Source organism: Lagenorhynchus albirostris, chromosome 1 (assembly GCF_949774975.1).
Source record: "Lagenorhynchus albirostris chromosome 1, mLagAlb1.1, whole genome shotgun sequence".
Taxonomy (NCBI): domain Eukaryota; kingdom Metazoa; phylum Chordata; class Mammalia; order Artiodactyla; family Delphinidae; genus Lagenorhynchus; species Lagenorhynchus albirostris.
The window spans coordinates 70941329-70968968 of NC_083095.1; the positions used below are offsets into that span (position 1 = coordinate 70941329).

Genomic DNA, 27640 nt, shown 5'->3' on the forward strand with positions numbered 1-27640 from the left:
AAGTATGCAGATGTTCTGTACTCTATGTCAGCACTCTCTAGGCAGGAAGTTCTCGGAGAAGATTTTGTAGCTGATTCAAAAGTTGTCCTTTGCAAAGAGGAGGTATAATCTCTTTTATTCCACAAAACACCTTCCCAAGCATACCCTTCTTCTCATCAAGAAAAGACAGTTTTCCAATTTAGTGGAGATTTACCTCTTAACATCCAGAGGACCATGAAAACAAACTATCTGTTTACTTTAAGGGATTATCATCAGCAATTCGGGAAGATGACTACCACTCTATCCTTAAGGTCCTTCTTAGACAGGCAAGCTGTGTTATTATTTTGAGTATCAAATCAGTATAGCATAGCAACAAATAAAAACTGTAGATTAATACTCAAAATTATGTAGAGAATAGTGACAGCTAAAGTTAAAGCAAGCAAACAAATGGAAATAAAATCAACAATGCTTCCCTTAAAAGGAAGGATTCAGTGTATGTGTTATTTACCTGAATCTCTGAAATACAGACCATGAAAACTACCACATGGTGAATAGATAAAGAATGCTTCACTCCATAGTCACAGCATTCCTATCCTGTGTAGATTGAACTAGAAGAGTTGGCAGAAATAATTCAAATCATTTGTAATATGGCTTTAAACAAAAGTAGTGGGGGTTTTTGGGGGGTGGGTGAGGATGTGTTATCGTTTGAGGATGGAAGGAGGACCAGAAATTCCAACGATTAAAATCATTTCCTTTAAATATTCTGGTTAACTACGATTTACTGCAGGTGGCATGTATCTTTCAAAGCACAAAATATTCCTTAAAACTACTGAAACAGTAGTTGGAGTGTATGGCATTTGAATCTCTCATCACATGCTTTAGACATTGACAAGTTGTGATCTGTCTGATAAATGACACGGAAAGGAGGAACGTTGTTGGCAGTATTCACATGTTCTGGCTTTTCTTTCTCTCACAATCAACAAGCTTCTTCAGAAACTCATGGTCTAAAGAGGTAAGGGAAATAAGTCCTATAAGAAGATAGGGACAAAGAAAAGGGCATCCTACTGTGTTCTGGAGAATAAGACAAAAATTTTGGAGTAATTAAGCAGATAAAGGAAAGAGGAGGTGAAGACAAACGGGCCAGGCACAGTGGACACATTGAAAAGTCTTGATGTGAGAGAAAATACAGACTTGTAAGGAATTCAGTAAGCTGAGGTGAATTTACAGACTGTTTTTGTTTTGCTTTTTTTTTTTTTTGTCTATTTCTTGCTCTTCAAAACTGTCTTCAAATATAATTTCTATTATTTCAGGTATCTATGATGTTTTAGCAATTAAGTCTAACTACAAGGATCTTGTCAAAAACAGAGTGATAGGAAATTTTTATTCAGAATTCCAAGGCAATATTTGCAAAACCCTGATCACTGTAGATTACTGGCTACAAAACAGGCACACACAGGCTTTACCCTGTATTCTACATAACAGGTAGAAGGAGTAGGTTATATTTGTACACCTAATAACATCCAGCCAGTTGTAAGGTTATCAATATTCTACATCTATTTCAGTAAACAAGTTGCCCCTCAGTTCTGAGATGTATATTTATGACTACTAGCTAACCCAACCATTGTCATATTAATCTTGCTTCACAAAATTTTACATGTGGAATTGCAAGTTTTTCTAGCAGTGAGATGGTCTAGAAAGAAGGATTAGTAATTCAAAGTAAAACATTTTCTATCACTTTTATGGTTTGTGTTAGCAGTACTAGTACATATGAAGTACACTAGTACATATGAAGACCTTGGTTTCCAACTTTATATTACACCTTTAATCAAAACATAGGTAGTACCAAAATACAGATTTCAACTCCTCTATTTAACTATTATCCTTATTCTAAATAAGATTTTCATGCAGCACCTGGAAAATCCTCATATCAATTGTACCAAGATGGTGACCAGTGCTTTATCTAACAAGATTAATCCCTGCTAAAGATCCTTAAATGCCTTACTTGCCATCACCTTCACAGTACTTAGAAAGGCATACATCATGATCTATGGACACTTCCAAGCTCATCTCTTGCTAGGGGTCCATCCTATGCTTTAGAAATTGAATTATTTCAAATTTGCATTACAAGCGAGGCCCAGCTCTCCCCTCCCACCTGTGCACTTGTTATTTTTTCTGCTTGATGCTCATACGACTTCACCTGACTAATGCATTTTTAGCTTTCACAGCTTAATATAGATGTCACCTCTTCCAAGAATCCTTCCCCAGACCTCCCAATCAGGATTAGATGTTTTCTATACATCTTACTCTTCATAAAAACCTTTTTCATGTTGTATTTCCTCATATGTTTATACTTCTAGTAAAACAGATGCTGCATATTAGAGGCAGCTCTGAATTTCAAATGCCCAATGCTATTTCTAATCATTAGTAGTTGCTTAATAAATGTCTATTGAATAAATAAGTAAAAACATGCAGATGAACACTGTTCCTCCCTTTATATCAACATTTTTAGGTTGGTTTAGAAGTGCTGGGTTATTTTTCCTCTGTCTTCATATTGAATTTTTATTCATTAAATTCATGTATTAGAGAAAATTGATTTTCTTGCCTGACTTTTTAACTCAGCAGTACAGCTTTGACAATGCTGGAAACTGGGGTCTTGTTTACTAGTTTTTTTTTGTGCTCTGAATGGATTTCAGTGGTTTATTCTGTACTGTTTACTACTATAATCTGAATTTCAGTGAGAGTTTTAAAGTGTCACAAGCTGTGTGTACATGTGTGTGCCTGTGTGTGTTGCCTGTGAGGGGAGAAAGCCCAAGGTTATCAGGTTTAATATGTGCTATTCTTTACTTTCTTTTTTTTAATTTAATTTTAATTATTTATTTTTTATACAGCAGGTTCTTATTAGTTATCTGTTTTATACATATTAGTGTATACATGTCAATCCCAGTCTCCCAATTCATTGCACCACCACCACCACCCCTGCCACTTTCCCCACTTGGTGTCCATACGTTTGTTCTCTACATCTGTGTCTCTATTTCTGCCTTGCAAACAGGTTCATCTGTACTATTTTTCTAGGTTCCACATATATGCATTAATATATGATATTTGTTTTTCTCTTTCTGACTTACTTCACTCCGTATGACAGTCTCTAGATCCATCCACGTCTCAACAAATGACTCAATTTTGTTCCTTTCTATGGTGGAGTAATATTCCATTGTATATATGTACCACATCTTCTTTATCCATTCGTCTGCCGATGGGCATTTAGGTTGCTTCCATGAGCTGGCTATTGTAAATAGTACTGCAATGAACATTGGGGTGCATGTGTCTTTTTCAATTATGGTTTTCCCTGGGTATATGCCCAGCAGTGGGATTCCTGGGTCATGTGGTAATTCTATTTTTAGTTTTTTAAGGAACCCCCATACTGTTCTCCATAGTGGCTGTATCAATTTACATTCCCACCAACAGTGCATGAGGGTTCCCTTTTCTCCACACCCTCTCCAGCATTTGTTGTTTGTAGATTTTCTGATGATGCCCATTCTGACTGCTGTGAGGTGATACCTCATTGTAGTTTTGATTTGCATTTCTCTAATAATTAGTGATGTTGAGCAGCTTTTCATGTGCCTCTTGGCCATCTGTGTGTCTTCTTTGGAGAAATGTCTATTTAGGTCTTCTGCCCATTTTTTGATTGGGTTGTTTTGTTTTTTTAATATTGAGCTGCTTATATATTTTGGAGATTAATCCTTTGTCTGTTGATTCATTTGCAAATATTTTCTCCCATTCTGAGAGTTGTCTTTTTGTCTGTTTCCTTTGCTGTTCAAAAGCTTTTACATTTCATTAGGTCCCTTTTTTTTTTTTTTAATTCTCATTACTCTAGGAGGTGGGTCAAAAAAGATCTTGCTCTGATTTATGTCAAAGTGTGTTCTTCCAATGTTTTCCTCTGAGAGTTTTATAGTGTCTCCCCTTACATTTAGGTCTCTAATCCATTTTGAGTTTATTTTTGTGTATGGTATTAGGGAGTGTTCTAATTTTATTCTTTTACATGTAGCTGTCCAGTTTTCCCCAGTACCACTTATTGAAGAGACTGTCTTTTCTCCATTGTATATTCTTGCCTCCTTTGTCATAGATTAGTTGACCATAGGTGTGTGGGTTTATCTCTGGGCTTTCCATCCTGTTCCATTGATCTATATTTCTGTTTTTGTGCCAGTACCATATTGCCTTGATTACTGTAGCTTTGTAGTATAGTCTGAAGTCAGGGAGTCTGATTCCTCCAGCTCTTTTTTTTTTTTCCCCTCAAGATTGCTTTGGCTATTTGGGGTCTTTTGTGTCTCCATACAAATTTTAAGATTTTTTTGTTCTAGTTCTGTAAAAAATGCCACTGATAATTTGATAGGGATTGAATTGAATCTGTAAATTGCTTTGGGTAGAACAGTCATTTTCACAACACTGATTCTTCTAATCCAAGAATATGGTATATCTCTCCATCTGTTTGTGTCATCTTTGATTTCTTTCATCAATGTCTTATAGTTTTCTGAGTACAGGTCTTTTACCTCCTTAGGTAGGTTTATTCCTAGGTGTTTTATTCTTTTTGTTGCAATGGTGAATGGGATTGTTTCCTTAATTTCTTTACTTTCTTTTACTGGGCTAGTTTTTGTGCATTATTAGAGACAGGTCTTTGTTTTTTACAACAATATCTGAAGTTATTATAGGCTAATCCCATAATTCTGTGGAGTTTTATTTACACATTTGGCATCTTGAAATGAGAAAGCAAAATGACCAAAATTCTGTTAAGTTATTCTGGACAATCTAGAACTATCTGTCTTTAATAATAAAGTATTACTTTTCATATGGCCTTAAAAGTTCCATCATAAATACTGTTCTTATAAAAATCAAAAAACCTTTTAACAATTATTATCTCTACTTAAAATTATATGACCGAGTCAAGGAAGTATTAAAATAATTTTCCAGAGATCAAATTGATAGTGATAGAACACACTTCTTCTGAATATCAGCAGCGGTCTCTATCCAACTGAACAACAAGGTAAAATGAATAACTGGAATTTACTAAATTAATATTTTCAACAATAATTTCACAGACATTTACCTATCCTTTACAGAAAGTCTTGCCTTTTAAAATGTCTTTACATTGATTCTGTTAGTTCTTATCCTGAGTGATTCAGGTTATCTAGAGGTATAGTGATGTGACAATGGAAAGATATCAGAAGACATAATTATGGAATATACATTTTTTAGGAAAAGGATAAAGAATTTTAGAGAGATCCTGAAAGTAACAAATGCTGGAGAGGATGTGAAGAAAAGGGGACCCTCCTAAACAGTCCTCAAAAAACTAAAAATAGAGTTGCCATATAATCCTGCAATCCCACTCCTGGGCATACATCCAGACAAAACTATAATTCAAAAAGATACATGTACCCTAGTGTTTGAAGCAGCACTATTTACAATAGCCAAGACAAAGAAACAACTTAAATGTCCATCAACAGATGAATGGATAAAGAAGATGTGGTACATACATACAATAGAATACTACGCAGCCATAAAAAAGAATGAAATGATGCCATTTTCAGTAACATGGATGGACCTAGAGATTATTATACTAAGTGAAGTAAGTCAGAAAGAGAAGACAAATGCCACATGATATCATTTATATGTGGAATCTAAAATACGACACAAATGAACTTATCTACAAAACAGAGACTTACAGACATAGAGATCAGACTGAGGTTGCCAATGGGGAGGGGAAGTGGGGGAGGGATGATTTGGGAGTCGGGGATTAGTAGATGCAAATATTATATATAGAATGGATAAACAATAAGGACCTACTGTATATCACAGGGAACTATATTCAATATCCTGTGATAAATCATGATGGAAAAGAATATGAATAAGAATGTATATATGTATAACTGAATCACTTTGCCGTACAGCAGAATTTAACACAACATTGTAAATCAACTACACTTCAATAAAATAAATTTAAAAAAAAATGGATGTGAGAGGTCACTGAATAGAAAAGGAGATGATGCAGCATATTACCAGGTGGAAGTACACATTTCCAAGTCCTCCCAAAGTTCCCCAAGGAAGCACAGAGCTATGGACAAATCCATCCACATGAAGGATGTGAAGAAACTCAGCTTTGACAATGGCAAAGGATATTTATATAGTTCTGCCTCTGAGTCCTCCCCACCCTCACCACATCTGTCCTGGGCACTGGCTATGGGCTTGCTTGCTTATAAGTACATGTAACTAGAACAAAAGTAGACAACATTATTGTTCTTAAATGACTAAATGAAGCAGAATTCAGTTCCTGAGGTGCAACATCCCCTACAGTGTTTCTTAATGGATTGGGTGGCACTATTAGCATTTGAAACAGGATTTTTAGCACTCCTGACACCTACCCAATAAATTCTAGTGCTGTCCTTTTGTCATTGTGTAACAACAAAAAATACCTTCCTCACATTTACAAATGCCCTAGTTTAGACTCATGGAATGGGCTGCCTGAGAATTCTTCACATATCGAAAAGTTCACTTTCCTCTCCCCACCTCACCTTCACCTCTTTGCAACATTTACTGCATAATTCAAGATGAAATTCCATAAGATAGTATCAATTATCGCCCTATAGATTCATCATCTATTAACAATATACCTAGGAATGGTGATTAATTAACTCTTAATATGCCAACCTATAATTCAATCAGTCTTAGACTCCTGTATTTTAAAAATATACTGCAGTCGAATTTGTGTAGTACCTTACAGAAATCCAGGTATTTTTTGTCTGTACTGTTCACCCCTTGTATTATTTTACTAATGAAAAGAAACCACCACAGAGTATATTAGATGGCAAGATTTGTTCTTACTAAATTCATTCAACTCTTTAAGTGATTAACAAATTATTTTTCTTCTGTTTTTAAGTTTTAAATTTAAAACATAGGGAAAACAGAGAGCAATGAATAACGTAACACATAATGTAATGGACATGCATTTTGGCAGTAACTAATTTCCCCCTAAATTTCATTTTGACCTCTTTCCATTTTGTAATAGAAATGAAACTATGTTGTCAGAGCTTTAGCGGTACACATAGCTGCCCAGTTAAATATCATACAGTATGTCCCCTACATACGAAACTTCAAGTTGTGAACATGTCTAATCACATAAGTTAGTTCACGTGTCTGATGTACATTGTCACGTGTGTGCATTCTCTACAAGTGGTTGTGCTTTTGTGTACTTTACTGTACAGTACTATATAGAGTACAGTAGTACAGTATCTTTATTTCTTGCCTATTCACTCGATGCCAGCCTCTGTATGCCAGCTGTTGTACTGTACTACTGTACTTTTCAAGGTACAGTACTGTAAGATTAAAAATGTTTTCTTTATTTTTTCTGTTTGTTTTTTATGTATTATTTGTGTGAAAAGTATTATAAACCCATTACAGTACAGTACTATATAGCCGATTGTGTTAGTTGGGTAACTAGGCTAGCTTTGTTGAACTTATGAACAAATTGGACTTACGAACGCACTCTCAGAACAGAACTCGTTCGTATGTAGGGGACTTACTGTATTTCATATTCTCCTTGTACTGCACGTGGACAAGGACTCAATATTTGCAAGAATATGAGTACAAGTGATATGTACAAAGTCTACATCATTTCCCAAAAAGAAAATTGCCTGCTTTCCACTGCCGCTCCAGTTCCCTTCTCACAAGCTAGAGATGGAAGTGCTGTCATGTGCCAGCTCCAACTATGCAATGCAGGAAACACTCATTTGAATGGCAGAGGCTGAAATAGAAGGAAGCCAGATTCCCTCTTGACTTTGTGAAGCAGAACTGTCTACCTCTACACTAGCATGTAGTATAATGAAAATAAGCTTTCGTCTTTTGTTAGCTTCTGTATTTGGGATCCATTTGTCATATAATTAGCTTATATCCTAATTTTTACTCCTATATACCCTATAATAAATTTTTAAGCATTAACTTTTACCATATTTGTTTCAGAATTTTTAAACAAAATAAATATTATAGATACTACTGAATCATTCTTCTCCCAACCATCATATTTTCCTCTCTCCTTCTCCAGAGGTATCACCACTCTAAAGACTAGTAGGAAAAACTACTTACTGTTTTCACTCTGAATTGCTGTTGAACCAGCAAACATTCAGTGGAGTGAAAAAATACACTAGAAAAGGCTACAAATGAGTAAATAAATATAGGTTCTCAATTCCTGTCTAGTTGCTTGCAGAGGTGCATTAATAGTTTAGTGAGGAATGGGGAGCCTATGCAGAATAGGATAGTTGCCACAGTGGACAATCCCAGAGTATGTTATACCATTAGGCTTGAGAGTGGAAACATGTAAGTAATTAAAAAATATTAATTTTTTTTCTTTGGCTGTATCCCAGTGATATTCTCTTGTTATTGCATCATCAGATATTAAGAAAACTAGGCCTTGGCCTATTGGAGCTTTATGCTTTTCCTATGTTCAGTGTTTTTTTTTAAATAAGATGCTCAGCCTTCACAAACCAGCTATTGAGTTTAGGCATAAAGAATTGTTAAAAAATGAGCATTCAGTTATACTACACTGTCACTCTGTAAATATTTGTTAAATTATATTGAATGCATATTAGAGTGTAATCTGGTCAAACCTAGCAAATATGAGGTATAAATTCTGAGAAAAGTAATTTTTTTTTTTTTTTTTTTTTTTTTGTGGTACGCGGGCCTCGCACTGCTGTGGCCTCTCCCGTTACGGAGCACAGGCTCCAGACGCGCAGGCTCAGCGGCCATGGCTCACGGGCCCAGCCGCTCCACGGCATGTGGGATCCTCCCAGACCGGGGCATGAACCCGTGTCCCCTGCATCGGCAGGCGGACTCTCAACCACTGCGCCACCAGGGAAGCCCAGAAAAGTAATTTTTATTATGGATTTTTTTGTCTGTGATTTAGAGCCCTCTGCTTTTTAGTGTATATAAAAATTCATACAGTAATGGAAAATGTTTGTTGCATAATAAATGCGTCATATAAAACTGGTTTGATACCACCACAAATTAGATATTTCCAAATGAAACAGCCATATTTGTATCAATAAAATTAAACATAAGATCTAAGATCAGAATATTCCACAATTTATTGTGTAGTTACCCACTGAGTTTTATATCTTTGCTACTTTTACCTTTATCACTAGGTCTATACACTACATAGAGACACACACAGTTTTCATTTTCTCCTGATCCCAAAAGTTGGTGATAAATGTCGATAAAATGTTGGTGATAAAACTTTAAGGAACAAGAAATGCTTTTTGCAGAACAGTTTAAAATGTTAGCTTAAGCAATTCTCAGATACTATGTACTAGTGACTAGAGCTTGATCTTTACCTTATAACCAAAAAATCTTTTGACCACAATACCCCAAAAGTAATCCCAGTAGTTTTGTGTTAGTTTAGAATTTCTTTGTGAAAAGAATCTGAAATAAGGGTTCAGATATAAAGTGTTTGTCTGTGGAAGTGATCTAGTATAGAGGAGTGGGAGGACAAAATAGAGAAACACGCAAAGAGGAAAAGCCAATTCACAGGTCCTCTACTGAGCTGGTTTTCATCATAAACAACTGTAGTTCAGTTCCACTGGAGAAGCTCTGGATATTTTTGGAGAATGCATTACAGAACAGTCTTCCTGTTATATGGAAAAGGACAGTACGTTTTGCTTTTCCTCTCCCTCTGACATGTCTTTAATTACATGTTTAAGAGTGTCTATTTTATTTTATAAACAATAAAAAATTATTCATTAAGCATTATATATGCCACAGTGACTTTTGTAGATACTACTATTTTGTCCACATTTCAGATGACCAAAATAAGATGCAACAACATTAAATAAAATTTCCAAGTTTATCCAGTAGTAAGTGGCAAGGTCAGACAATTTTCCAGTCAGGAAAAAGATGGTACAAAAAATTAGTATAATACAGGAGAGTTTAGCAAAGAGATTATCTATAAAGATATCATATAGAAAGACCAGTAGGGGTAGGGCAATGCTCCAGTGATAGTTTGGTGGGAGAGGGGTGTGTAATTTTACCCCCATATCTGAAGGAATGTGGGAAAGAAACCAGAAACTGGAAGGAGAGCATTACATGGAGAAGCTCATATTGATGGTAACAGTAGAATACAGCCAGTCCAAGATGGCAAGTACAAGGCAGGGAAAATTCAACAATCTACAAGAAGCTCAAGAGCAAGAGGGATATGAATGTAGTTTGTGACATTTCAGCCTCTTGCTGCAGGCTAAAACAAGGTGGAAGTGAACAGAGAGTGGATCTGGAGAGAATACAAAAGAAAGAAGACATTCAGTACAAGAAGACCATCAGTTTACAAAGCCATATTTTTCATCTCTATGTCATTAAACCGTGTAAAAGAGATTATATATGAATATTTGTTCAGAAAGTTTCATTTGCAAGCTAATGTATGAAAAAGATAGGATGGAGCTGATACTGGAATTAAGGAAATCAGCTTGATTTGTAATGATCAGAGAGTATTGAGGACCTTCAACAATTGCTGCAGTGTGTGTGGACTGATCATGATTATACTGTAGAGGTAGAATCTATAGTACTTGACAACTAAATTGCACATACAAATATAAGAAAAGAGAGAGTGAAAAAGTCACTTGTAAGCATGGGTGTCTTGCACGAAATGGCACTATAAAAGAAACAGACAAAATAGAAAGAGAAGCAGGTTCAAGAAGGACATGATTATTTAATTTAGGGGGGAGACTGTATTTAAAATTCTAGTGAAATGTACTAGTGAAAACATCTAGCAAGTTGTTGAAATGTAGCAGTATATCTCTGGGGGGAGGTCAGAATTTAGAATACAGATGACAGAGTGATCTGTCATCTGCAAAGAGGTGATATTTATAAACATGAGTTAGGATAAGAAAAAAAGATGTTATAGAGAGAGAGGAGTGCTTTCCATAGCATGTACAATTTAGATGAAAGGTTAAATTTATTTGAAAGGTATAACAAAAAAGTAACCAAACTAAAACCATAAAATGAGAAATTGACCTTTAGAGAGAGACATTTTAATGTATTTTTAATCAGTCAAGTAATCTGTAAATTTATGGATGATTAGAAAGATAAAAACTAACAAATGTAATCTAATGGATGTATAGAAAAATACGGTAACCAAAGCTGTTCTACGAATTCATTTGAAGAACACGTGGGGAGAAAACTGAAATGCTTTAACGCTTTCTGTATTTAGTCAGGGTTCTCCTGAGAAACAAAACCAATAGTGTATATACACACACACACACACACGCACACACACACACACACACACACACACACACACACACACACGCCTCCCCCCCCCCAACACACACAGAGATGGAGGGGATTTATTACAGAATTGGGTTACACGGTTCCCTTCTGCAAGCTGGAGAACCAGGAAAGCTGGTGGTATAATTCAGTCTAAGTCCAAAGGCCTGAACAAGGGAGCTGTTGGTATAAGTCCCAGAGTCCAAAGGCCCTAGAACCAGTAGCATCAATGTCCAATAGCAGGAACAGATGAACGTTCCAGCTCAAGAAGAGAGAGGAAATTTGCCCTTCCTTCATTTTTTTTTTTTTTTTTCCAATCTAGGCCCTCAAATATTGATGATGCCTGCCCACACTGGTGAGGGTTTATCTCTTTACTCAGTCTACTGAATCAAATGCTAATATCTTCTAGAAACCCTCACAGATACATCCAGAAATAATGTTTTACCAGCTATCTGGGCATCCTTTAGCCCAATCAAGTTGACACATAAAATTAACTACCATACTTTCCTAACATAATATTTTTTTAAAAAAATTAATTCCCTGGGCTTCCCTGGTGGCGCAGTGGTTGAGAGTCCACCTGCCGATGCAGGGGACATGGGTTCGTGCCCTGGTCTGGGAAGATCCCACATGCCGCGGAGCGGCTAGGCCCGTGAGCCATGGCCACTGAGCCTGCGCTTGTGCTCCACAATGGGAGAAGCCACAACAGTGAGAGGCCCACGTACCGCAAAAAAAAAAAAAAAAAAAAAAAAATTAATTCCCATCAGATAAACTGGTAAATGTAAGGAATAAGATTTTAAAACTTTGAGAAGCTACAGTGTGATAATATCCTTAAGAGGTTGGTATGGGAAAGTTTTTTTTAAAGGCAACACAAACTATAAAAAAGAGTGATTAATTATTAAATTGGAATCAGAATTATGTAATTGCATATATCAAAAACATAGTAAAGAAAACGGAAAGACAGCTCAATAACAAGACGATATTATTTATTACACTTACACTGACAAAAATTAATATACAAAATATATATTAAAATATATAATCTATCAGTTACAAAAAGACAAATACATAAGAAACATGTGTAAAAGACATGCATATACAGACTGTAAGAAAAAGAATGTAGAAAGATACTCAAAATCATTATTAAGCACAGAATACAACTACTATGAGATACCACTCACATCTATCAGATTGGCAAGCATGGATCTAAAGAAAGACTCTTACTGTATTGGTAGTTACATAAATTGACACCACCTCGAAGGAAAACAATTTGTGACTAGCTAATAAATTTGAGCATGTAAGTACGACCCAACAATTTCACTCATAGATATATACCCTAGAAAAATGCTTGCATATGTATCTAGGAGATATGTACAAGAATATGCAAATGGGTGTTATTCATAACAGCAAAAAATTGTAAATTACCTAAATTTTCATCAATAATACAACAGGTAAATTGTGTTACTGGCATAAATAAACACCTCAGAGCTGTAAAAATGGATAAATTACAGCTACACCATCAACTTGGAGTGTTCTCAAAAGAAAAAATATTAAATTACTAAAGCAAATGTCAGAATATATCAAGCATAATTTAACATATATAAAATTTAAAACCTTGAACAACTAAATAATATGTTTTCAGAGAGATGGAAAGGCCCAGCCAACAGCCATCACCAACCATCAGACATGCAAATGAATGCTGCCCAGCTCTCTAGAATGAAAAATAGATAAGCTGTCCCAGGCCAGCCCTGCTGAGACCTGTTCAAATTGTAGATTCATGATTAAAACAAATGCTATCAGTTTTTAGAGGCATTAAGTTATGGGGTTGCTTCTTATACAGAAATAGATAACTGGAACAGATTCTGCTACTTAGAAATAGAATGTCACTAAAACAAAATCCAGAGCATGTAGCTTCAGAAGTGAGTGGTGGGTTGGATGACTATGAAGAGAGTGCTAGTAGAAACCCAATGAAGGAGTTTGCAGGCTTAAAGAAAAGTGAGGATTATTGGAAAATGGAGGAAAGGGGTCTTTTATATAGTGGAGACAAGTATACCAAAACTCGTTCCTGAAGTAATGTAGATAATGAAAAATGTACTTTATGAGCTGAATGATCTAGGGAAGGTAGAATGTTGGAGATACGGTTGGTCTCCTTCCAGCTAGTTGCCTATGGTAGAAGGTAAGGGGAAGAAGATAAGTGACTACAAAGGAGCCAAGACTTACTGGGCTTGAAAACAAAACTGCTTCACATTTTTAGCTTCTCCAAGATTCTCAAAATAAGAAGGGACTTCCAAGCAAAAATCAATCCAGAGAGAGACAATAAGATTCTTGGTTATGATCACAGAAAGACATAAGGCAGTGTCTCAGAGAACTATTCAGTCATACAGAAGATCCTCTAAAGACTTTAAGGCATTGCCTCACAGACTTCCTCCTTTAAAAGGAGGGGGTGTCCTTGAACCTTATCAGGAATAATGAACTTCCTTTTTCCACATTTGTAATCCCTCACCCAAAGCATCATTAGAATATAATCATTCCATAATACAGTTTTAGTCATTTATTTTGTTATTTATGGATGTTTTAATTTCCTTCTGTGGCCATGAAAACAATTACAGAAACATGTAGAATTTCTAATCAGTATTCTATCAAGGAAAAAGTGAATTAGGATGATCTAAAACAGAATGGCAGCTAAAGGGCTTTACTCTAAAAAGATCAGATTTTCTAAGTAACAGATATGTTAGAACTATCCCCAGTGATGATTTGACTAGAACTTTTATCCATTATATGATATTTTTACTGTATAAATTAAATAGGATGAGTCCTTCAAATTTGTTCTTTTACAAAATTTTTTTGGCCATTGTAAATTTGCTGCATTTCTAAATACATTTTAGAATATCAAGTTGTCAATATCTATCAAAAAGTCTGCTGGAATTCTGAGTGGGATTGTATTGATTTCTACATCAATTTGGAGAATACTGACATCTTAACATACATTCTTTCAATTCATGACCATGATATATCACTTCACTTATTTAGGTCTTTTAAAATATCTCTCAGCAGTGTTTTTAGTTTTCAGTGAACAGGTCTTGACGTATATTCTAGATTTATCCCTACATATTTTATGCTTTTAGATACTATTTTAAATGGTGTTTTTGAAAAATTCAATTCTCAACTGTTTGTTGCTAAGATATAAAAATACAATATATCTTTGTATGTTGACCTTGTTTACTGTGACCTTGTAAACTCACTTATTATTTCTGGTAGTTTTATAAAAAGATTCTTATTCCTAGGTACAAATTATTTCATTCTCATATAAAGAAAGTTTTACTTCTTCCTTTTCCAAGTAAATTTGCAATGCTATAACAGACAAAAATGATATATTTTGTATATTCAAATATTCAACAAAACCTTCTGGCTTGACTAAACATGTGAATAAGATGTGGCTGGACCATTTGCTTTCAAATATTTCTGTTTTACTGTAGCCCAGAGTAAGATAAATTTGACATTGCAACACAGTGTACACACACACACACACACACACACACGAGACAAAATTTTCACACATTTACCTTAAAAATGTGTGCCACATTGATATTTCCTATTATATTAAACTATATAATATTTTATTCTATTTCATTTTAAAATACTGAGCAAAACCAATTGAAATATTTGCTAATGGGCCACAAGTTACTGCTTGAAAAGTGAAGTATTGTAACTATTGTAAATTCCCCCCAGAACTATCCCCACAGAGGAGGTTAGTCTTTTTTTTTTTTTTTTTTTGCGAGGGCCTCTCACTGCTGTGGCCTCTCCCGTTGCAGAGCACAGGCTGAGGACGCGCAGGCTCAGTGGCCATGGCTCACGGGCCCAGCCGCTCCACGGCATGTGGGATCTTCCCAGACCGGGGCACGAACCCGTGTCCCCTGCATCGGCAGGCGGACTCTCAACCACTGCGCCACCAGGGAAGCCTAAGGTTAGTCTTTACAGTGAACATAAAGGCTTCAGAAGTTGTTCATCCATTTACAGCCATTCAACAAATACTTACTAAGCACTCTCTGTATTAGTTTTCTAGGGATGCTGTAACAAGGCATTACAAACTGGATGACTTAACACAACAGAAATGTATTCTCTCACAGTTCTAGAGGCCAGAAATCTGAACGCAAGAAGTCAGCAGGGCCATGCTCCTTCTGCAGACTCTAGGGAAGAATTATTCCTTGCTGCTACCAACTTCTGGTAGGTTCTGAAATTCCTAAGCTTGTAGACACATCACCTCAGTCTCTGCTACTGTCTTTATCTCATCTTCTCCTCCATGTTTGTGTCCTTTCCTCTTCTTGTAAGGATACCAGTTTTCAAATTAGGGCCCACTAAATCCAGGATGATTTCATACTGAATTCCTTTACTAATTATATTTGCAAAGACCGTATTTCCAAATTAGGTGACATTTTGAAGTTCCAGACGTATATGAAATTTGAGGGAACACTATAAGCAACTACACTTTCACTTGTTTTAGATGCTAAAATGAATAATAGATGAAAAGCTTTGCCCTTAATTTTTTTTTTTTTTTGGTATCTTGTAAAAGTAGTTATTGAGCTAGAGGTCTCCACTCATGAATGGGTTACAACCCCCCACATATTTTTAATGAAATAGAGAAGAATAACAAATAGGCTACATCATACATAGTAGAGATAAACATTGTTCAGCAAAATCTTTTTCTAGTTTCATGTGTATGTGTGTGTGGTCTGGAAGTAAAATGCATTTCTTATAGTGGGTAGCTCTTTAAATGGCTTGAAGACAATTACTCCAGAACAGAGCTTCATAATTATTTCAAAGTTGGACCAAGCTCTTTTTCACAGTATGTGTGTTAGTTAAGTTTATAAAAGGTTTTTATTTTGATCCCTTTTACCCGTTTTTCACATCCTTCTAACCTTGCCTCTGGCAACCACCAATCTATTCTTTGTATCTGTGAGCTTGGGTTTTATTTCATTTGTTTGTTTGTTTTAAGCACTCCACATATAAAAGAGGTCATACAGTATTTGTCTTTCTCTGTGTGACTTATTTCACTTAGCATAATGCTCTCAAGATCCATCTTACATATATATATATATATATATGAATGAATACCATATATGTTTTATAATATATATATTACAGAATATTATGGAATCTTATGTGTGTGTATATATATACACACATATATCACAATTTCTTTATCCATTCATTTACAGCTGGACACAGGTTGTTTCCATATATTAGCTATTATAAATCATGCTGCAATGAACATGGGGGTGCATATCTTTTTGATATATTAGTTAGTTTTTGCTTACTTTGGATAAATACCCAGAAGTAAAATTGTTGGATCATATGGTTGCTCTATTTTTAATTATTTGAGGACCTCCATACTTTTTGCACAGTGGCTGCACTAATTTACTTTCCCAACAAGAGTGCCCAAGGGCTCCCTTTTCTCCACATCCATGCCAGTACTTGTTATTTCTTGTCTTTTTGATAATAGTCCAGAGGCTTCAGTCTGAGGGGTAGGCTTCATGTTTGGCATACATTTAGTGGTGATGGAGACACTCTCAAGGAATGTAGGCTATGGACACCAACTCGGCACTCTCCCTCTGCCCCTTGCTACAGCTGGATGGTATTTTCCAGAAAAGAGCTCATACACTCACCTGGAGCCCTGATATTTACAACTGCTGCCGAGGGGATGCCACCAGATTGCCTGGCTCTGTTGGCCAGAGGGGCTTATGCTGTGATCCCACAGGACTGTATTTATTTGAATAATTTTAAAAGCTGCTGCCTATGGATCTGGCTTTCAATCAGCCTGAATCTACGTGCTGAGATACTCCCATTAGGGACACTGACAAGTCTCGGTGCATCCTCACCTACTGGGAGCTATTAAAAAATATAATAGGCTGCTTGGACAAGCATAAAGGTTTGAGAGACACCAAAGAGCTGGGGCAAGATTGAACACCAATGTTCATCTCCTTCAAGAGGCCACTGCTTCAAGACTGGGAGAGGTGGTTGTTTCATCTGCTCTATAGAAACCAACAAAGAGAGTCAAGCAAAATAAAGAAACACAGGAATATGTTCCAAATGAAAGAACAAGATAAAACCTCAGAAATGGAGATAAGAAATTTACCTGATAAAGAGATTAAAGTAATTTTCATAAAGATGCTCACTGAAGTGGGAAGAAGAATGGATGGACACAGTGAGAATTTCAACAAAGACATGGAAAATATAAGTACAAAATAGATTTTTTCACAGAGCTGAAGAATAAAATAACCGAACTGAAAAATACACTTATAGGGGTTCGACAGATTAGATACAGCAGAAGAAAGAATCAGTCACCTTGAAGACAAGGCAGCTGAACTCACGCAATCAGAGCATCAAAAAGATAAAAGAATGGAAAAAAAGTAAAGATAGCTTAAGAGGCTTATAGAACATCATCAAACAGCCTAACGTTCACATTATAGGGCTCCCACAAAGAGAAGAAAGAAAGCTAGGGGCAGAGATTTATTTGAAGAAATGATGGCTGAAAACATCCCTAACCTGATCCAGAACCAGGAATCTCAAGGAGTTCCAAATAAGATGAACCCCAAGAGACCCACACCAAGACACATTACAACTAAAATGTCAAAAGTTAAAGACAGGGGCCTCCCTGGTGGCGTAGTGGTTGAGAGTCTGCCTGCTGATGCAGGGGACACAGGTTTGTGCCCCAGTCTGGGAAGATCCCACATGCTGCGGAGCAGTGAGGCCCGTGAGCCATGGCCGCTGAGCCTGCGTGTCCGGAGCCTGTGCTCCACAATGGGAGGGGCCACAACAGTGAGAGGCCCGCATACCGCAAAAAAAAATAAAAGTTAAAGACAAGGAGAAAATATTAAAAGTAGCAAGAGAAAAACAACCAGTTATATACAAGGGAACCCCATACGAGTATAAGCAGATTTTTCTGCAGAAACTTTGCAGGCCAGAAGGGAGTGGCATGATATATTCAAAGTGCTTAAAGAAAACCAAACAAACTTCCAACTAAGAATATTTTATCTGGCAAAGTTACCATTCAGAATTGAAAGAGAGATAAAGAATTTTCCAGACAAGTGAAAGCTAAAGGAGTTTATCATCATAAAACTGGCCTTACAAGGAATGTTAAAGGACTTCTTTAAGCTGAAAAGAAAGGGTGATAATTAGTAATAACATATGAAAGAATAAATCTCACTGAAAGGTAAATAAATAGTAAAAGTAGTGGATTAAACACATAAAGCTATTATGAAGGTTAAAAGACAAAAGTAGTAAAAGTAGCTATGATTACAATAATTAGTTAAGGAATACACAAGATAAAAAGATGTAAAATGTCACATCAAAACCATAAAATGTTTGCAGGAGTAAAAATGTTGAGTTTTATAATGGGAACAGACAAGTTGTTATCAATTTAAAATAGACTGTTATAGATTATATATAAGCCTCACGGTAATCACAAAGCAAAAAAGTACAGTAAACACACAAAGAATAAAGGAAAGGAATATAAGCATACCACTAAAGCATGTCATCAAACCACAAAGAAGAGAGTAAGAGAAGAAGAAAGGAACAGAGAAGAATTACAAAAGCATCCAGAAAACAATGAATGAAATGGCAATACTATATACCTATCAATAATTACTTTACCCTCAGAATGGGAAAAAATATTTGCAAACAAAGCAACTGACAAAGGATTAATCTCCAAAATATACAAGCAGCTCATGCAGCTCAACATCAAAAAAAACAAACAACCCAATCCAAAAATGGACAGAAGACGTAACTAAACATTTCTCCAAAGTAGACATACAGATTGCCAACAAACACATGAAAAGACGCTCAACATCACTAATCATTAGAGAAATGCAAATTAAAACCACAATGAGGTATCACCTCACACTGGTCAGAATGGCCATCATTAAAAAATCTACAAACAATAAATGCTGGAGAGGGTGTGGAGAAAAGGGAACCCTCCTGCACTGTTAGTGGGAATGTAAATTGATACAGCCACTATGGAGAACAGTATGGAGGTTCCTTAAAAAACTAAAAATAGAACCACAATATGACCCAGCAATCCCACTACTGGACATATACCATGAGAAAACCATAATTCAAAAAGATACATGTACTGTAATGTTCAATGCAGCAATATTTACAATAGCCAGGACATGGAAGCAACCTAAATGTCCATCAACAGATGAATGGATAAAGAAGATGTGGCACATATATACAATGGAATATTACTCAGCCATAAAAAGAAATGAAATTGAGTTATTTGTAGTGAGGTGGATGGACCTAGAGTCTGTCATACAGAGTGAAGTAAGTCAGAAAGAGAAAAACGAATACTGTATGCTAACACACATATATGGAAACTAAAAAAAAAAAAAAACGGTACTGATGAACCTAGTGGCAGGGCAGGAATAAAGACATAGATGTAGAGAATGGACTTGAGGACAGAGCGGGAAGGGGAAGCTGGCACAAAGTGAGAGAGTGACATGGACATATATATGCTACCAAATGTAAAATGGATGGCTAGTGGGAAGCTACTGCATAGCACACAGAGATCAGCTCGATGCTTTGTGATGACCTACAGTGGCGGGATTTGGAGGGTGGGAGGGAGACACAAGAGGGAGGGGATATGGGGACATATGTATACATATAGCTGATTCACTTTGTTGTACAGCAGAAACTAACACAACATTATAAGCAATTATACTCCAACAAAGATATTAAAGAAATTGCTTTAAATGTAAATAGACTAAATTCTCCAATCAAAAGACATAGAGTGACTGAATGGGTAAAAAAACAAGAACCATCTATATGCTGCCTATAGGAGACTCATACTACATGTAAGGACTGAAAGTGAAGAGATGGAAAAAGATATTTCATACAAATATAAACCAAAAGAAAGTTTGTATAGCTACACCTAGATCAGACAAAATAGACTTTAAAACAAAGACTGAAATATGTGACAGAGATGGACTTACATAATGATAAAGGGATCAATCCAACAAGAGGATATGCCATTTGTAAATATATTTGCACCCAACATAGGAGCACCTAAATATATAAAGCAAATATTAATAGACCTAAAGGGAGAAATAAATGGCAATATATTAATAGTAGGGGAATTTAATACTCCACGTATGTCAATGGATAGATCATCCAGACAGAAAATCAATGAGGAAACGTTGGCCTTAAATGACACATTAGACTGGATTAACTTAACTAATATATATGGAACATTCCATCCTAAAACAACAGAATGCACATTCTTCTCAAGTGCACATAGAACATTTTCCAGGATATATTATATATTAGGCCACAAAACAAGTCTTAATAAATTTAATAGGATTGAAATCATATCAAGCATCTTTTCCAACCACAATGGTATGAAACTAGAAATTTATTACACGAAGAAAAGCAGAAAATTCACAAATGTGTGGAGGTGAAACAACATGATACTGAACAACCAATGGGTCGAAAAAGAAATCAAAAGAGAGATCAAAAAGTACCCTGAGACTAATAAAAATGAAAAATAACATACCAAAATCTGTGGATGGAGCAAAGGCAGTTCTAAGAGGGAAGTTTGTAGCAATAAATGCCTATTTTAAGAAACAAGAAAATTCTCAAATAAATAACCTAACTTCATGCCTCAAGGAACTAGAAAAAGAAGAATAAAGCCCAAAATTAGTAGAACAAAGAAATAAGAGATTAGAGCAGAAATAAATGAAATAGAGGCAAAAAAGACAAAAAAGATGATCAATGAAACTAAGAGGTAGTTCTCTGAAAATATAAGTAATATTGACAAGCCTTTCACTAGACTCATCCAAAAAAAAAAAAAAGAGAGAGAGAGAGAGAGAGAGAGAACACAAATAAATAAAATCAGAAATGAGAGAGGAGATGTTACAACTGATACCACAGAAATATACAAAGGACCATAAGAGACTACTATGAAAAATTACACATTTGCCATTAATTCTAATAAGCACCCAAGAAAACTAAACAAAGGAGTCTGTTAACTAGACACTATTTGAAGATTATTCAACCAGGAGAGATAAAATGTACTATAATTACAAGAGGAAATTAGAGAAACCAGTGAGGATAGGCAAATTACTAGTTACTGAGCTGAGAGACTAAAGTCAACAGGTTGTCAGATGAAGGAAGCACGAATGCAATGGAGTAGTCAAGACATTTTGACTAAAGGTGAACATGAGATAAAATGAACACAGGCTGTCTGCAGTTGTCATGGGGTTGCAGCATGCTCTTACAGAGAATGCAAAACAAATCCTTTTGGGTTTTCAAAGGCAAATATGTGATCTTTGCAATTCAGGGATCATTTAATGCTGTAGTTCTTAAAATTCTGTGAACCTTTTTAAAATAAAGAAAAATCATCCTATCCCCAAATTTCTGAATTAGAATGTTCAGAGGATGAGAACCAGCCATATACACTTTTGAAAAGTTTCACAGATGGCCCAGAGAACTACAAGTTTAGAGGTAAAAGATTATTTTTTAAAATGTTGGTCATGTCAATTTTATCTATTAGAGTATTTGCCTTGGAATTTAGTGTCAATGTCACAAATTGAAAAATTATGAGAAAGAATATGTATACTTTGGAATGTCAACTCAAATAACACTGGTTATTGTGACTAGGGATATAAAAATACAATCCATCATCTCTGCTTCAAGAGCTCTTAGTGTACACTTCACCAAAAAAAAGAAGTGTAACGCTCATCTTTGATTTCTCTCCATTTCGAGGTCATATTCTTAGCTTTCATTCACAGATTTTTCTACAGGAAGAATAATATTTTCTCCATGCAAAATGTCTCCATTTTCCCCATTCTTAGAAATATCCTGCAATTTGTAACCAAAACTTTGATTTGATTTGACTGTGATTTCTTCTAAGTTTCTGGAGTGTGATTGGTATGACCTCTGCATCTTATTTATATTTAATGGAAGGTCATTGAGTCTCCTTCTTAGAGATGAAGTATAACTTCACATAATCTCCAAATTTTCTGACTTTGATGTCTTCAAATAGTTTCCTAGTTTTCAGATTTGATTATATTAATGCATATAAAATATCTCAGGTACTAATGATGTTATCTTTGAGAACTGCATTTAGATCACAGAAATAAGGACTCCAAAAAATGGTATTTTGCGCAGGCATTTTCTGAAAATGCCACCCCTGTTTTCCCTTATGATGCTCTCTTCCTCATCACCATCTTAAATCCTTAAGGGAGCATGTAACAAAACTTCTCATAGGAAAGACTTTTGTCATGGAGAAATTGTAAAACAGGTGCCAACTCTTCCAAAGCCAATGCTCCTTGATGCTTGCTTCCTGGCTGGCAAGAGAACCTTTTGCACAAATGCTAAGAGGTTTCTTGGCTCCATCATGTACTATAATTCACCCTGTTATGGAGGAAAACAGCTGTTTTGTGATCATGGTCTGGATATTTTCCATTTAGCATACTGAGTTAAAACCCCAACTTGCCTCTCAGCACTGCAGTTCAGTCTCTAGGCTACTGGATAATGAATAACGGAGAGAATCCTTGAACTTTCTCTTTTAATTCATTGCCTTTGATTATCTTCTCTACCTTAGAGTATGTATTTTTATTTATCGATAGCCAAACTTGTAGCAACATACAGAAACAAAATATCCCTTGAAATTTCACATTTCCAAATCAGGATATTCAAAGATAACTACAAACATTATAAGTGAATCTCCTTGACTGCTGTTCATGGTGACATATAACTTCACTGGCACATGATGACACCTTAGTCCCAAACCATGTACCTAGCTCAGAGACTGGTATCAGCACTTGGTTTGTATGCAATTTGAAGTCAATAAATGGCTCTCAATACTAGTTATCATATATTTGTAATGTACCCAAACACAGATCACTTCAGGAGAAATATCATTGAGAATTCCCTTACCTCCACAAATGTAAAAACTCATAAAATAAAACTGCATTTTAAAACTTTAACTTAAGGGGTTTTAACATCAAGTACATAAGACCCTCGAGAATCCTGTATAATTATTCTCCAGAATAACATAAGCACATATTTTGAAACAATTCACATGGAGTAGTCCATTTGAAATTTGGATAATACCCTCATATTCTCTTAATAATGGTAGGTACATTAAAAAGGACAAGAACATAATGAGACACATTGGGAAGAATAAAGAAATCACTTCCTTCTATAGAGATGCATCAATTTCCAGATTCCTTTGGATACAGTTACTATACTGTTGTGAGATTTCACTAATCTAACCATTACACCATGGAACAATCCACTAATAACTCACTAAGGATCATTAAACTTCATTTAAGGCAGTTAGTGGTTTATCAAAGGGACAAAAATGTTAATCCCACCTCCAAATGGAATCACACGGCATGAAGATTCTCAAATCTGTCATCCGGATGAGGAAGACATGTATATGCATATGCATTTCGATCACTGAGCGTAAGTAATGGCCATTCCATTTAAAGGGCACAATTTATATTCTGCTTTAGTTTCTTTAGTACTCAAAGTCTAGGTTTGTTTGTAGGAAGATAATATTACCAAGCCTGTGTCAATAAATCATGATGCACTTAAGAATATCTAAAAATCTTAGGAGTGTTAAATACTTCCCCGTACTTTCAGGTATGGATAAAGAAACATGCCACCTATTTCTTGCAAATTATGAATCGTCATTTTTCCACAGGAAATCAAAATACAGGTCATAATATTGAATATTAATAATGAAAGAGGGGTAAAAAGACCTTCATCATAGATGAAGTTTTCAGGAGATAACAGTCATAGAGAAAAGATTGGAGCAGACTACCAGTAACCTGGAACCACAGGGGTTTCCATAGGAGCCATACAGTTATAGGAACACAAGAATTTCCTTGTGTATGTGCACAAGAGCCAATTCTAGACACACATTCTAAATCCCATTTCCAGCACTTGAAAAAGAAGATTATCAATGAAGAGATAGACACAAATCTGGAATAAAAGTGCCACTGATTCTTGAAGAAGGCACAGGATGAGACACAGTTCACTAGTTATTAATTTTTAAATAATTTTCAGAAAATTTACCTTGTTGACATTTATTTTGTGATGAAAGACTTTTTCTTAAGAGTCTGCCGTAGGGGCTTCCCTGGTGGTGCAGTGGTTGAGAGTCCGCCTGCCAATGCAGGGGACATGGTTTCGTGCCCCGGTCCGGGAAGACCCCACAGGCCGCGGAGCAGCTGGGCCCGTGAGCCATGGCTGCTGAGCCTGCGTGTCCGGAGCCTGTGCTCCGCAACGGGAGAGCCCACAACAGTGAGAGGCCCGCGTACTGCAAAAAAAAAAAAGTCTGCCACATGTAAATGCAATAAATATTAAAAAGACAATTATTTCATGAAAATTATTTATAAAATACTTCATATTCATTAACAAAAGACTTTACAACAAAATAAATATTTTGTGTAATGGCAATGTCAGCAGGAATAGGTCCACTAATTACATTATATAAGGTGAAAAATGTTTTTTTTGGTTTTTTTTTTTGTTTTTGCGGTACGCGGGCCTCTCACTGTTGTGGCCTCTCCCGTTGCGGAGCACAGGCTCTGGACGTGCAGGCTCAGCAGCTATGGCTCACGGGCCCAGCCGCTCTGCGGCATGTGGGATCTTCCCGGACCGGGTCACGAACCCGTGTCCCCTGCATCGGCAGGCGGACTCTCAACTACTGCGCCACCAGTGAAGCCCCGACCTGAAAAGATTTTTGCTTTTGTTGGTTTAATATGCTTTGTTCTCTAAAATTCTCTATCCTCCTTAGAAAGGTCTTTATACTCTGTACCTGAAAACACATCACTTTAAAAGAAGATCTGAAAAGGCATTCATGCCTAACATAAAATATCTACTGCTAAGGCAAAAAAAAAAAAAAAAAAAAAAAGTACTTGTAGCTCTTCAGCTCCCAACATGAGTCAATGTTTGAGAAAAGAAATGTATTTGCTTTATACAATACTATTCACAACCAAATTATCCCAAAGTGCTTTACAAAGTAATTAGTTGGAAGCTAGTATGAGAGTATGTAGGCAAACACAGGAGCCATTAAGACACTCAGCAATAGCTCACATACTGCTTTGGACATTAGAACCTGTTTTATTGAGAGTGGAGATGCTCGTTCAATTACAGAGTAATTTAATAGAATAATTGGAATTCCTCTGGGTCTGGTAAGTTTTACAGATCATCAGAAATGATAAGCTAACTTCATACTTTTTCATTTCTAAAAATATCAAAGTATGAATTAAAAACATATATTTTCCCTCAGGTAATTTAGTTAAAAGAAATTATTACATGAGGATGAATTATAACAGAAAAACACTTATGTGATTCTTCCAAAAGATACTTTATAAATTTGGTAAAGAGGTATTATTTCACAAGTTCTTTTCTTTACCTTCCCCATTTGACAAACATTTTACTTGTTTTCCCCTGAGCTTTGTTTATGCAAGGGTTCAACCAGAAATCCTTTTCTCTCTTCTCAGTGTATATATTCACCACTCTCCTTTGAGTCACAGTTTAGATCTAACCTCTTTCATGAAAAATTCCCCAACTGAAACACCCACTTTTCTGATTTTATATTATACGTTTCCTGTATTTCACACTTGGCCTTGGTTCAGGTTATTTTTGATTTTCATTTACATATCGAGAATAAGACCCATGAGGACAGCAATAATGTCTATCATTTCACTTATCCCCAATACTTTAAGTAAGGATGAGATATACGATCAGATATAAGGCTTCCAAACTTCATGCTGATAGCAGTCTAAAGGATATATTGGCAGGAGCATCTCTAAGAAAGCATTGCACCATAATGGAGCAGTTAACAATCAGCCCAGCTTCTTTTACACCAGCCTTGTTTTCTTCCTTATCCATCCATGTTCCAAATTCCTTTGATCAAAGGGCTCTCTTAAGACACCATTTCACCCATAAACAACCACTTACAGGTGGAAATGGTGACATAAATGCTGATCTTTTCACCATTTTGAGTGTCAAAGACAGCTGACTAGGATTAGCTCAGCAGCTGTCAGACCATTTCTTACCTTCCACTGGTCCTCATGTTACAGCATGGACTGCCCCCAGCTGGCCCCTCTTTCTCTTCAGGAGCAAGGTAAAATAATAAAAGGAAGAATGAGTTAGAGAATTAAAAGGGGGATTGAATTTTTACCTAAAATACATAATAAAATGTTAAAGTCCTTCCCTCTAAAACCGGTCTCTGCTTCTCAGAGTTGAATGTTCAGAGTTGAATGTGCATAGAGGTCCTAGTTTGAGTTTTTACTCAATAAAAGTCATAAAATCAATGTTTTCTGTTAAGCAGAATTATGCTTTTCCAGTTTGGAATTTTTGTCACTTTTTTTTGTCTTGTGCAGGTGCTCACTTTGGAAGTTTCTTTGGCCATGAGACATTTCTTAGTAACAGGTGCAACCTATTACCAGCAAAACTAGATAAGCGCCACTGAACAGTCACAGTCTGTAAGGCAGAGGCTAGTTTCTGTGGTCACAGCCTACACTTCTGTAGCCTATCTGACTTACTAAGAAACTCTATCCCTGGCCAGAATACAATCTATCACATTTCAAGGATGAGGCCAGTTGCCTGGGATGAACTCTTTCATCCCAGCCACCCAGGGAACATGGAAGCTACATGATACTATAAGGATCTCCTGTTTACCAGTGGCAGAAAATCAACCCAAACAAGTTAATTCCAAAAGGAATTTACTAGCTCATGTACAGAATAGTCCTGGTTCAGACTTACCAAGATCTTGGAGCTCACATAATGTCACCAGGACTTGATCTCTCTTTAACACTTAGCTCTCCATTCTTTATGTTGGCTCCACTCTTTGGTAGGAATTTCCTTTGTGGTGCCAAAATGGATGCAATGGCTTCAGCTTTATAGCCTCTAAATTCCAGTTCTTTATTCCCAGTGGATATCTAATTACAACTCACTAGCTCTGATTGGGTCAGTCACCCCTCCCTGAAACAATTACTCAACAATTACCAGGAGAATGCAATGCTTAATTCCAGAAACGAGAAAGTAGTCAACAACCATCAAATCAGCAAGGCCTGAAAGTGGCAGAAGGGTTGTTCACTGAGGGAAATCGGGGTGCTCTTTGGGGAACAGGGAAATATATAATAAATGGCCAAAATTGTAAATGACTTCTACACTATAAATAGGAAAACTTCTTTCTTGTTTCACTAAGGGTTTATTACACTACCAATAACATGCTTTGTGACATAATTTTCATCTATTTCCCTTTAGGTGGACAATATATATATTGTGCATATATATTTAGATGTATCTACATACACACAGATGTATCTATATATTCGCATATTTATAAAATAAGCAT

General features: G+C 36.0%; 1 long non-coding RNA gene across 1 annotated transcript in view; it reads right to left on the reverse strand.

Moving 5' to 3' along the window:
* The window catches only part of LOC132530637 (uncharacterized), a 114663-nt gene extending 87503 nt beyond the window's left edge, over positions 1 to 27160 (reverse strand). The window contains exons 1-2 of the long non-coding RNA XR_009543841.1: positions 27046 to 27160; positions 26337 to 26391 (exon numbers count right to left, since the gene is read on the reverse strand). This is a non-coding gene — a long non-coding RNA (uncharacterized LOC132530637). The remainder of the gene's footprint in view (positions 1 to 26336; positions 26392 to 27045) is intronic.
* Between the last annotated feature and the right edge of the window lie 480 nt (positions 27161 to 27640).